General features: G+C 44.9%; 1 protein-coding gene across 1 annotated transcript in view; it reads left to right on the plus strand.

Moving 5' to 3' along the window:
* The window catches only part of VAT1L (vesicle amine transport 1 like), a 144,669-nt gene that overhangs the window by 40,217 nt on the left and 91,688 nt on the right, over positions 1 to 12,764 (plus strand). The window lies entirely within an intron of this gene.

Raw genomic sequence — 12,764 nt, forward strand, 5'->3', positions numbered from 1 at the left:
TGCAATTGAAAATTTTAAAACGAGGGAAGATAGAGGGGAATAAGAGGTCCAAGTTTTCAGGTATAAAACAAATAAGTCGGAGAGATTCAAGATGGCAGAGTAGATAAACACTGTGCCTGTATCCTTCCGTGAACACATTAAAATCCCAACTAAATTATAGCACTGGCAACCTGGAGAACCATCTGAAGTCTAGCCAAAAATAAGCCCTAAAACTATAAAGAAGAAGCCACATCGAGACTGATAATAGAGGTAGAGACACGGAATGGGCCCAAACCTCCCTGTGGCAGTTGAGAGTCAGGCAGGATATCTCAGCCATGGAGGTTTCCCTCAGAAAAAAGAGGGAGCCCAGCCCCCCACACCAGACTCCCCAGCCCGGAGTACTGGTGCCGGGAAGAGGCACCCTCACAACATCTGGCTGTGAAAAACAGTGGGAATTCTGACCATCTAGGTGGGATGGAAGGCTACGGAAAACCCAAACGTCTTTTTAAATGGCAGGCGCACAGACTCACTGGCTCGCAGGTACTCACCTTGGGCTCCAGCGGAGGGAGGGATGATGGCATTGGAGACAGATGGAGGGCCAGACCGAGGTGTGTGGGTTTGTGGGGAGGACTGGACGACAGTCAGATTTTCCCTGTGTGAGCGCCTCCACCGGTGCAGCTGGCAAGCAGCCGCCATCTTTACTGTGTTGAGCCCGCCCCCTACACTTCCGGCCAAACCTGAATCTGATTGGCTGGTGAGCTCTGCTGCTCCATTCTGCTGACTCAGTGGGACTCTTCCCCACGCAACTCCCCCAACTCTGGAGGCACTTTCTCCCAAGCAACCAACCCTGCCTGCATCGCATTATTTCTTGGAAAACTATCAGAGTCTGGCTGGCCCATGGCAGGGGGTGATTGGCCTCAGTGTGCTCTGAGGCTTTTGCTGAGTAGCTCCAGGCTCAGCACTGGCACCAGAATTTACATTAACCTGGTGACCACAACTATTCCCACTCTAGTGACTCCCTGGGACCCTGCCTCACCCCACTTGTATACTGAATGAGGCTCTATCAGCGGCTGAACCTTAAGGGAGCCAGCAGGTAGCAGCAGGAATCCAGGTGTCCTGATTTTTTGCGGAGCTACCCCAAGCCCAGTAATGGTGGCAAACATTCTCCGTTCATACTGTGGTCCCTCCCATGTGTCTCCACATTTTGCATAGGCAGCGAACAACTGCAGATCACTTTTTAGCTCTTACCCAGTCGGTCATAGGCAGTGGGTGACCTGGGGCTGCACTGGAAATCTTCCCTAGAGGCTCCAGAACCAACATACTTGGAGGTTGGCTTCAGATCACAGCAGAGCACCACCCAATTAGCCCTACAAGCAGCACACACAAAGGGTAGTCTCAAAGGGCACCAGAGCCTGCTGGGGCAAATTCCACTCAGTAGGGTAAGCCCCCCTCACAGCAGCCTGTCAGCTGTGGACGTGGCCTAACCCCACAGCCAGTCAGCCTAAGGGTCAATCCCACCCACTGATGTGCCAGTAACAACTACAACAGAGGACACACACACCTACAAAATGGACACCCTGGAGTACCTGGAGCAGGTGACCAGGGAGACTGTTCCAGGGCCTCACAGGACACCGATTACACAAGGCCACCTGGCCAAGACTGGGAGACACAGCAGATCTACCTAATACATAAAAACAAACATAGAGAAGCAGACAAAATGAGGAAACAAAGAAACGTGTCCCAAATGAAAGAACAGGAGAAAAATCCAGAAAAAGAGCTAAACGAAACGGAGGAAAGCAACCTACCAGACATTGAGTTCAAAACACTGGTTATAAGGATGCTCAGGGAACTTAGTGAGAACTTCAACACAAAGATAGCAAACATAGAAAAGGACATAAAAACCATAAAAAAAAGAACCATAAAAAGGAAGTGTGGATCCACATGTTCATTGCAGCATTGTTTACAATGGCCAAGATGTGGAGGCAGTCTGGGTGTCTGTGGATGGAAGAATGGATAAAGAGTAGTGGTACATATATACAATGGAATATTGCTCAGCTATGGAAGGGAATGGGTTCTCACCCTCTGCCACGGCATGGCTGGACCTGGAGGGTGTAGTACTGAGTGGAGTGTCAGACAGAGAAAGACATAAGCAACGTGATTGCACTTATATGTGAAATCTAAGACCAAAATTAACAAACAAAACAGAAATAAACTCATAGATACAGAGAACATTTTGATGTTTGCCATATGGGAGGGGGTGAAAAAATGGGAAGGGATTAAGAAGTACAAATTGGTTGTTAAAAGTAGTTATGGGTAGAATAAGGTATAACTTAAGGAATATTGTCAATAATATTGTAATAACTACATATGGTTTCAGATGGGTAGTAGATTTGTTGGGGTGCTAGATGGGAGGGGTTTCGGAGACAGGCTGGAAAAGGTGAGGGGATTAAGAAGTACAAAATAGTCATGGGGATGTAAAGCAAAGCATACAGAATATAGTCAATGATATGGTAATAACTACATATGTATACTGCCTCATGGGTACTAGTCAGGAATCACTTCTTAAATTATATAAATGTCTAACTACTATGCTGTACACCTGAAATTAACATAAAATAATATTGAATGTCGACTGCAATTGAAAAATTTTTAAAGGGGGGAAAGGGATTAAGAGGTCCAAATTTCCAGGTATAAAATAAGTCATGGGGGTGTAATATACAGCATAGGGAATATAGTCAATAATATTGTGATAGCGTAGTACAGTGTCAGACAGTTGCTAGACTTCTTTAGGTCTATAAATGTTAAATAACTATGGAGTACCCCTGAAACTAACATGATATTGTATGTTAGCTATATTTTTAATAAAAATCTTTAAAAAAACAAACAAATAAGTCATGGGGATGTAATGTAAAGCATGGGGAATATAGTCAACAATATTGTGACAGCATGGTACGGTGTCAGATGGTTGCTGGACTTACCATTTTGATCACTTCTTTAGGTCTATAAATGTTGAATAATTATTGTGTACTCCTGAAACTAATACAATATTGTATGTTAACTATATTTTTAATTAAAAAAATCTTAGAAGAAAAAGAAAAAGCGCAGCCAATAGGACAGCCAACTGGCAGCGGTTGTGGAAACATGGAGCAAGGAGCCAATAAAGTCAATGTCAGCTCCCCTGTGTGTCTTGCTCCCCTGTGTGTCTTGCTCCCCTGTGTGTCTTGCCCGACAGTGGGCAGCTCAGTGTTCTCATGTATTAGTGCGGTTGTCACACAAGCCTCTTTCGAAACATCACTCTCCTCAAACATATGCGGCATAATTAGACTTGAAGGAAAATTTAGTTCTATAGTTCCAACCCTTGGACACGCACCAAGAACTCTAAACACGAGGACTAGTCTTTGCGGAGTTTATATGACGCCAGGGACCCATCCACTTCCCCATCGAGACACCCAAAAGGCCGCAGTTGCTTTTCAGAATATTATTACCCTTATTAAGATGAAAAATCAGTTCAGCTGGGGAAGATACAATACATAGCAAGAAGCAGCCATGTCTGTTCTCACGTCACTGCTATTATTAGCAGTCAGGCTGTCAGCCACGGCCCTGGGTTCCCCAGCCCCCAGTCTGGCCACTGGTCACTCTGATTGTGTCGGTCCTACAGCTCACTCCATGATAAACTCAGCAGTATTCCTTATAAAGCTGTCAGTCTTTACCTTAGGTGAAAACCCGTACCTATCACTGTCCTTGTCTGTACCCCTCCCCTGACCCTCTGCCCCCACCATCATCTCCTTTTTTAAATTCTTAGAGAACAAGAGAAACAGTTAATAGCAGTTGTTAAGCATTTAGTCTTTGGAGCAGACATCCTGGACTTGAATCCTGATTTCTATGACTTACATGTAGCTGTGCTTTCGTTTTCTCATGTATAATATGGTTAAGATACTTAGCTCATAGTGTTTGGAGGCTTGAATGAATCGGTATTTGTAAGACATTTAAACAATGCTTGACCATAATAAGTACTCAATAAATGTGTTTTTTTCCTCTGGGGTGGGGGGGTGGTTCAGTGGGCTTTTATTGAGACAAATTAACAGAAATCAAGATTTTATCAGTCACCTTTCCTGAACTTTATAAACTCAACAGAGACTCAGGTCCATATGTGTACGTACAACATAACACAATCCAACCAAAACAGAGCCCCTCTGGAACATTTGCCAATTAACAGAAAGCCAGTGTTCCCTTTCTCCAGAGGCTTTCAAAATTTTGAGTCCCCACGCTTCACGTCTCAGTGGAAAAGGTCGTTGTAGCTAGGGACATTGAAATTATATATCCCATTTTTATTGAACAAAAATATACATTTGTTTTCAAGTTTTAGTTTTGTTTCAAAAAAGGGAACAGCGACTTTGTTTTCTCCAGGCACCGCTCCCCCACAATTGGTGGTTAAAATACAGAAGCCTGTGTCCTAAGGACCCAACCCTACCCCTTCCCTTGCCCTGCCCAGTATTGTCTGCTGGAGAATTTAAATACTCTTCTGTTGGAATGTGTCAGCTGTGGAGGGGCAGAGTCCAGGGGCCACACACAGGCTAGCTCCCTGACCTCCTGAACTGCTGCAACCTTCGGACACTTAACTCTTTACCCCGAAGATGAGTTTTTAGATTGGGACAGTGGATTTTCTTTGGGAGTTTTAAAAAACTATCTTTAAGGACATCAAGTAGAACTACAAGCTCACCAAAGTCCACTTAAGTGCACCAAAAAGGTGACTGACTGTTTCAGCTCCCACTAGGCCAATATTTTGCTTGACAAAGGTGTTTTGCCAACAACTTACACACGAAGTGTTGTGTTGAGTGGTCTGGTTCTAACCCAAGCGTGATGGCATCAAACACAAAGCACATGGCAAAGGAGAGATGCCCCTAACTCATTCTGGAAACAAATACATATTGAGAACCAGTTACCTCCCCTCTCCCACAGACTTTGGGGCCAACCCATATTATGATGCAGGACCAACTTGAAAATAATTTAGAGACATATTTAGCTTTCTTTCTCCCTGATTTCTTCCCATGGAAGATCATATTGGAAAACACTTGTTCCATTCCTTAAGGAAACGCAAGAAAGTTTCTTCATCAGAGTGTATGGAAAGAGGATGACAGCAAGGTGTATAACAGTCCATAATCCACTACACAACTGTACAGCTACAGGCTAAACCACGAGCTGGATGGTATTTAAATATTAAAAATAGGGAATAGTTTTCATGCAAATGAACCATTGGAAAAATATTACCATTACTTAAAATAAACACCCAATATGAAGACAGTTTCCAGAAGTAACAAAAGCTCCTTATTGTGAGGGGGGATTTAAAAAAAAGAGAGACTAGGTTTTGAGCTAGTCCTTAGAGCATCTTTCCATTTAACAATTCCTAGTCAAGAGCCGAGCACCAAAACTGGACAGCTGCCTGTCCCAGACTGTCCGGTACTGGGGTCCCAGACAGCTTGAGGGCCACTCCTCATCAGAGGCCGGACTTCAGTAATACTTTCAGTTTAAAATCTCTGCTTTCAGAGGGACCCACAGGCCCCCAGCTGACAAGTCGGGATGGCAAAGAGGACTGTGTGTTTAGTCACCCATACTCTCCAGTGAGATACAAAGTTGCATTTATGAGCTTTTCTTGCTTTTCTTCTATAATATAATGAATGATCCCTCTTATCTTGCCAGAGGTGGGGTAGAAAGAGAGCTGCAGCCATACAAGGACAAGATTTCTTTGGTCAAAAGTTGATGCCTTTGAAATTTTCTTCCTCCTCCCCCTTTCCTGGGAAAAAAAAGTTACCTCCTTAATGAGGGCTTGTATTTAATAGCCAGCATTCACTGGACAGAAGAACCTGTGGCTTGGATACCAAATAAATGAGTGTATTCTCTTTGGGTTTCTACGGTGCAGCTCCTGTTATAGTTTTGAAGGAGTTGGGGCTATGTCTGATCAGGAGGCATCGGCAGGTTTTGATCCTCAAGGAATTTTGGGTAAATCAGAAATAGTTTTTGCTTAAACTGGAGTCAAAAAAGCCACTTGGATAATAAATTTCTTTATCCAGATGAGTTCAGCATGAAAGCATATGCAGTACTTGTCATATTTCAGGGCTTTGAAAAACAATGGGATATGGAAATAATTTTATTTTTTAAGGAGGGCACAGCTCACTGGCCCATGTGGGGATCGAACTGGCAACCTTGGTGTTATTAGCACCATGCTCTAACCAACTGAGCTAACTGGCCACCCCCCTAAAAATTTTAATTAATGTATTAATTTATTTAACCCTAGATGCCTCCTGGTTGACCTAATACACTGGGTTAGAAGGGAACTAAAAACATTTTTTTAAAAAAGTCCATTGATTTTGATTCATCTCACTCCTTTTGCCTGGCGATCAGGCCAAACATCATGCATTTTGGGAGGGGCACAATTTAACGTATGACTACTGACTGTAAAACATTTGCCAGCAGTGTATAATGCAAAATGACAAATAATTCTTGTCACAAAGAGGATGGCAAGCAGCTTTCTGCAGCATGAAAGTTAAGAGCTCTTGGGTTGCCCATTCCTGCAAGTTTATGTATCAAGGGGAGCAGAGGGCAACACACTTGCCCAGGATGTGGTCCACAGAAAGTAAGCCCCAGAACTGCTAACATTCCCAAAGCTGGTACCGGCTAATTCTGAAATGCGAATCCATGCTTTACACCTATACTGCTTAGACACTGCCACTCAATCAAATTCCCACACTGCAAGGCAGATTAAAATGGGGGAAGAAGCAAAAGCAGAGAGATCTTCTCAAAAATAATACCTTGAATTATAGCATTATTCTTGTCTAATCACAGAGTTGGCTTGCTGAGCTCTAGCCTGTGACCCACTAGACTTTGTGCAGACACCCTGGGGGCCCACCCATCCCCCCTTCCCTGCGGTCAGTGCAGACAGTCCCAGGTGAAGGCAGCAGATTCCTGCAGCTCCTGGCCTGAGGTCGTTGTCTGCAGCTTGGCCCTTGGTTGGGGCAGGCTGGAAGTGTCTGGCAGTTCATGCCCCCAGCAGCACCCTCAACAAATGAGCAATGGGAGCTGGGGGATAAAATACCTGACATTCCTCACTGAGTGGGAGAATTAAGAGGGGCGTTCTACATGGTCAGTGGGGTAAGCCATTTTATAGGATTTCCGCCTTCCGTGCCTCACCACCTCATTTCTTCATCTCACTTCCTGGGGTCACTTCTCTCAAAAAAACTATGTGCACACAAATCTTCATCTTAGGATCTGCTTTTGGGGAAATTCAAACCCTCTGAACAAGTCATTCATGATCGGCCAAAGACTAACTCAAGCATCCTTCCCCATCACCTCCTCCCCACACACATTTTTATCTCCAGCAATGCCTGTCTGTCCATCTTCCCCTTGCAACAAACCACACACTTTTCAACCTGACAGCCTTTGCTGACTCTCCTTATTTCACTGACTGACAAATTCCTATTCATCGTTTAAATATCACCTCCCCTTGGAAGCCTTCCCTGCTCTTTCATCTCTACAGCTTTAACATTGTTTTACCGATGTTGCCTTCACCAGACTCCATCCACCCATCCATCCATCAATCCATCCATCCATCCATCCGTCCGTCCGTCCGTCTGTCCATCCACCCACCCACCCACCCATCCAATAGATATGTATTAGCTACCTCCATATGCCAGGCAGGCACTAGCATACTGCAGTTGTCCATGGGTCTTCCTGTCTAGACGGATCTTCTTGAGGTCACCGTAGGTCTTAGACAGCTCTGTGCTTCCAGCCCAGAGCACAGCATCCAGGATGAAGTGGGTGCTTGGCAACTGTTTGGTCATATTAAATTGATGAACTTCCCCCGTTCCAGGCAGACAGCATCTGTGTAATGATAATGAGGTTCTTAATTACATAGAGGTGGATACATTGATTAAGCATGTGGAATTAATAAAGGAGTATGTTACCACCAAAATGTGAATGACATATAGACAGTTTCATTACTTAAAATAGCTTGTAAGCCATTAAGTCACTGACCGTGTTCGATTTCCCAGCAGAAATGGCCATCAGCAGGCTCATCACTGTGTGAAACCCAGAGCCCAGAAATCCTGTTTTCCCTGCCAAACCTTCTCTTTAGAACTGTATCCAGCCATGTGACCTTGTAATTTCATACTGGTAGGGTTGCCATATAAAATACAAGATGCTATCTATCTACTGGCAATATCTTTTAAAGAAATCATCACAGAGTCAAATAGGTAGCCAGTCTGTATTTAGACTCTGAGCACCTACAGTTTGTCCCACAATGTGCTAGATTCAAAATATACAGGAGCAGAGAAAACAGATTTAGACTCTGCTTTCTGAAACTTACAAAGATCTATATACAAAGATGTTCACAGAAATATGGCTTACAATAACATAGCATTCTAATTTCCTACAAGAAAGGAAATATAATATATCGACACAACAGAATATTCCCCAGCCATTCAAAATGATGATGTTAAAGAATGTTTTATGACCCACAAAAATGCTCACAACAAGCTTAGAAAGAAAAAATAATCAGGTTACACAGTGGTATATTGAGTGTGATTCCAATTTTGTGGCCAACCAAATACTGATATATACATGTTGGAAAGCTACTGGAACAAAATAAGCCAAATTTTGTAGAGTATTTACACATATCTCTGAGATACGGCATTACAGTTGACATTTTTATAGTTTTCTGAATTTTCCTAATTTCATTCTTTTCAATGGGCATGAACATGTGTTGATGTCATAATAATACTTTTGTAAAACAGCTTAGTAGAGATCAGAATAGATCCTTCCACTGCAAAATATGGCATTTCGTTCTCTCATATATCAGGAGAGCTTACTAAAATGTTCAGTCTGTGCTGTGCTTGGGGAAATAATTAATGGCGTCAGTCTTGCCAAGAGCTTTTCGGGAAGGAGGAAGCAGACGGGAAACTCTGAAACTGTGAGTGGTTTGCCTTTAGCCCTTTTCTGGATTGTGACCAATAAATATTTAGTGGCTAAAATCAATGGGCACAGGGGTGAGGAAGGGAGGCAAAAGGCAAACCTTCCCCCCTCCCTCTGTCCCCCATGCCTCTGATATAGAAACCCATAGTCCTCAAATTGCCCAAATACTGTACCAGCAATACTGCACTTCAGAACCTTGGCAATAATGGACCCATATATACACCAGACTTTTGCTACAAAGGAGGACGCATATCCTGCTCTCCATCAGACAGTAGACATGGGAGAGCTCTAAAATGCCATGTAACATGTGATACCGCTTGCTGTGAGTAAAAGGAGAAGCTTAAATGGAAGCTGTTGCCAAAGGAAGGTTGCCTATTTACTGGGCCATGCAAGGAATGTGTCTTATGCGTACAAGTAAAGAGAGCCTGGTGGGGCCACGGAAGGGTCCTAAAATCAAGGGGCAAAGCCAAGGGACCAGTAGGGTGACTGCCATTGGCTTTACAGACTGTGAGTTGTCGCTACGCTGTGGTTGTGAACAGCAACCCCCAAGAGTGCTCTCTATTTGTTAAGTATCATTTTGATCTTTTTGGGTTCATTCAAGTGTACTAACCCAAATTATGTGATACTACATAAGCAGGCTGTGAACACAGAAATATCTAGAACTTCTAATGCTTAAGTGGAGGGAGATGGTCTCTTTGTGCCACATTTAAGAGGATTTTTACCCTACAGGCCATTGTCCTCTGGACATCCTTTTATTTGCCAAAGAGAAGAGTTGAAGGGATTGAACATAGTCAGGCTGGACAAAAAGGAAGATTCAAGATGCAAGAGTGATGTTGGAAAAATCAACCGAGTAATAATAAGGGGTGTGGGACACACAAGTCTATTGTTTTGTGCACCACCCCCTAGGAGCAGAATCCGCAGGGAGGCTATCCATAGCACCATATAAGGCCTTCAGAACAATCTGAGTCGCCCAGTAGCCCCCAAATAGAACAGGCCACCTCGGGAGACAATTAGTTCTCCCTCTCCATCTCCGTAGTTTTCTCCTGGAAATACACAGGAGGGAGCTGGGTCAGGCTTCCTACATCAGGTAGGAGATGGAGTGGATGACCCAAGAACACGTGGAGGTCCTAAGGGTCTCCAGTCTAGGCTCTCAGTGCTCCTCGGGTTTCTCCCTTCTTTTCCCACCACGTGTGATTGCCTGGTTGAGACCTTGTAGAAGAGACAGAAGAGGAGCCGACGTCCTTAACCATAACATCAGCGGGCATCAGACAGAATGCACAGTGCTTTATAGGGTCTCACTCTTCACTCCTCACACTCACCTGGAGGAGAACACCACTGCCAACCACACGTGTGCGACGACTAACACGTGTTCGGAATGCTGACGTAACTTGCCCAATTCCAGATGGCGGGTAAGTGTAGTCAGGTGAACTGCACAGGCACCTGTGTCCGTAACCTGCCGCTTCTATTCCTACCACCTAGTACAGTGTGTGGCACAAAGTATGTGGGCACAGAGCACCATGATACATGTGTGTGGCATGGATTTATGTGCACGGCACGTAAATTTTCACTGAAAAAAACCAACAAAGAACACGTAAAATCTGTGGAGCACTGAAAAGGAGACCATGAAAGGAATAGGGTGCGAGCTTACTGAGATATATCAAAGAAGGAAAAAATGCCAAGAGATTGTTATTCATTCATTCATTCATTCATCCCCACATTTTTATGAACACCTCCTTTGTGCCTGGGGCCATGATAAAGAGGTGATTAAAGACATAGAGTTGGACCTGCTGGCGTCACTCTAAGTAAGGGAGACCGTCCCTTGATAAACCATATTAAGTGTGAAATAATTTTACACGTGGTACATTTACAAAGAAAGTCAGTTAACATCGAATGTTCGTCACCCATATGAAATGGCAGGGCACAGCTTTGAGAAATGCACTGTTCTTTAAAGAGGGTAGGTCTGAGGACGAGGAGGTAGGAAAGGTCAGTGGACCGGGCTAAACATCTTCGTGGGAACTCCCCCCTGAGAGAGGGCCGCGGCACTTCTGTTCCCTACAGGTCTGAATAGTAAACACACTCTCATCCAGAAGCATGTGATGCTATCACTTTCCTGCTGCGAGGGGCTCTTCATCACGCAGTGCAGAACCTCAGCCGAGGGATTTGAAGTTGCAGAGAGTCCCGAAGTCTGATCTCTGATGGCTGGCGGGGGAGAGCTGCGATTTAAGAGCTTGAGTATTTCCTGCCCAGAGCGGGTGCTTTCAGTGGAGTTGTTGATCATGTCAGAAGGGTGCTGACACCAAGGGCAGGCTCCTGTTGAGAGGTCTAGTTAATGAGGAGCCATCCACGAACAGGGACACTCAGAAAAAGGCAGGAAGGCAGACCACTGAGGGGTGAAAACCATCTTCCCAAGAAAAGGCACTTACTTCCTGCCGGGCGCTGTTGCAGGTTGTTTTCACAAATCCCTGTGTTCAGGGTGCAGAGGAGGTAGTAGACGGGCAAAGACGGGGGTAGGAAAGAGAGCTTCTACTTCTAAGCCCTCACTGTGCTTTACTCTGTGCGGAGCTTTCTCTGCTATGTCTATTAATACGCATAACAACTCTATGAGGTAAGTAGTATTATCCCAACTTTAGTGATAGGCGGTTGGAATAATTGGGCCACAGTCCTTCAAGTGATGAATGGTAGATCTAGGAATCCAAGTCTCACAGATGCCTACACCTTTGCTCTCCTTTCCTGGACCCCCTATAAGTTCCTTTCCTTCACTTGATATTAGGGTGGCCACACCCTGATTGATAGGGTCACCCAATTTGCCTAGGGAACTTCCAGTTTATGCCTGTTGAACGGGAAAAAAGTGAAAACAGCATCCCCCGTCACTCTCAAAGAGTATCCTAATTTAGACGATAAAGTGTGTGATCACCCTACTTCACAAATTTCTGGTTGAAATAGGTACATTTATCAAAACCATGGCTCTAAACTCTGGGTACAAATTGTAATTTGGCTGGAAATGTGAATCCGGCATCCCGCTTTGCAAATGTAATCATCCAGGAAATCGATCCAGATGCACTGCCTGGAAGGCAGCCCGCCTGGCTGTGGCTTTGACCTACCCTGAGTTAGAGGCCTAGTGAGGGGACTTTGCCATCTGGTGGGCTGGACGAGCTCCCTGGCCAGGATTCCAGCCACCTGGTTGCTGCAGTCCAACTCTTGGGCAACGTGAGAGTCAGTGGGCTATGGGTTGTCTTGTGGCCACCCATGGTCTCCTTCAGTTGGAAAGTAGTGCTGATGAGAGACATAAGACTGGGGTGATCCCCACAAGGGCTGGTTAGTGGAGTTACCGTGTGCAGTTGGGCAAATTGTACACTGCACAAAAACACTCAACTCCTGGGGCAAGCGAGGGATGCTGTTTGGTATTCTTTTACAAGGTGGTTAGTCAGATGAGACCACAAGAGGAAACAGAGGAGAAGGTCAGGAAAACAATATTTATTATTCTCACAGTTCCTAAGGACAGGAGGCACAAAACGCCACACAGGGCCACACAGAAAATGCCAGAGTGGTCAGGAGGCAGAAGATAGGAGCAGAGGAAGTGCTCAGGCCATGGCTTTCATTGAGGTTTCTGTGGAAAAGGCAAGGCAAGCCAGGGGTTGGCTTGCTTGAATAATTTCAGTGGGGTCTGGGCTGTAGGGACGGTCTCTACTTGCCTGGTATGTGGCCCTGGGATGGTTAAGGCAGAGGGATATTGCCTCCTGGGGTGTCTGGACCCGATAGAGAAGGTCTGGCTCTGGGCTGGTTAGTTTGCCTATCGATGGCAGGCTCCCAGTTGGGCCCTT

This window comes from Rhinolophus ferrumequinum, chromosome 15, assembly GCF_004115265.2.
Source record: "Rhinolophus ferrumequinum isolate MPI-CBG mRhiFer1 chromosome 15, mRhiFer1_v1.p, whole genome shotgun sequence".
NCBI classification, from domain to species: domain Eukaryota; kingdom Metazoa; phylum Chordata; class Mammalia; order Chiroptera; family Rhinolophidae; genus Rhinolophus; species Rhinolophus ferrumequinum.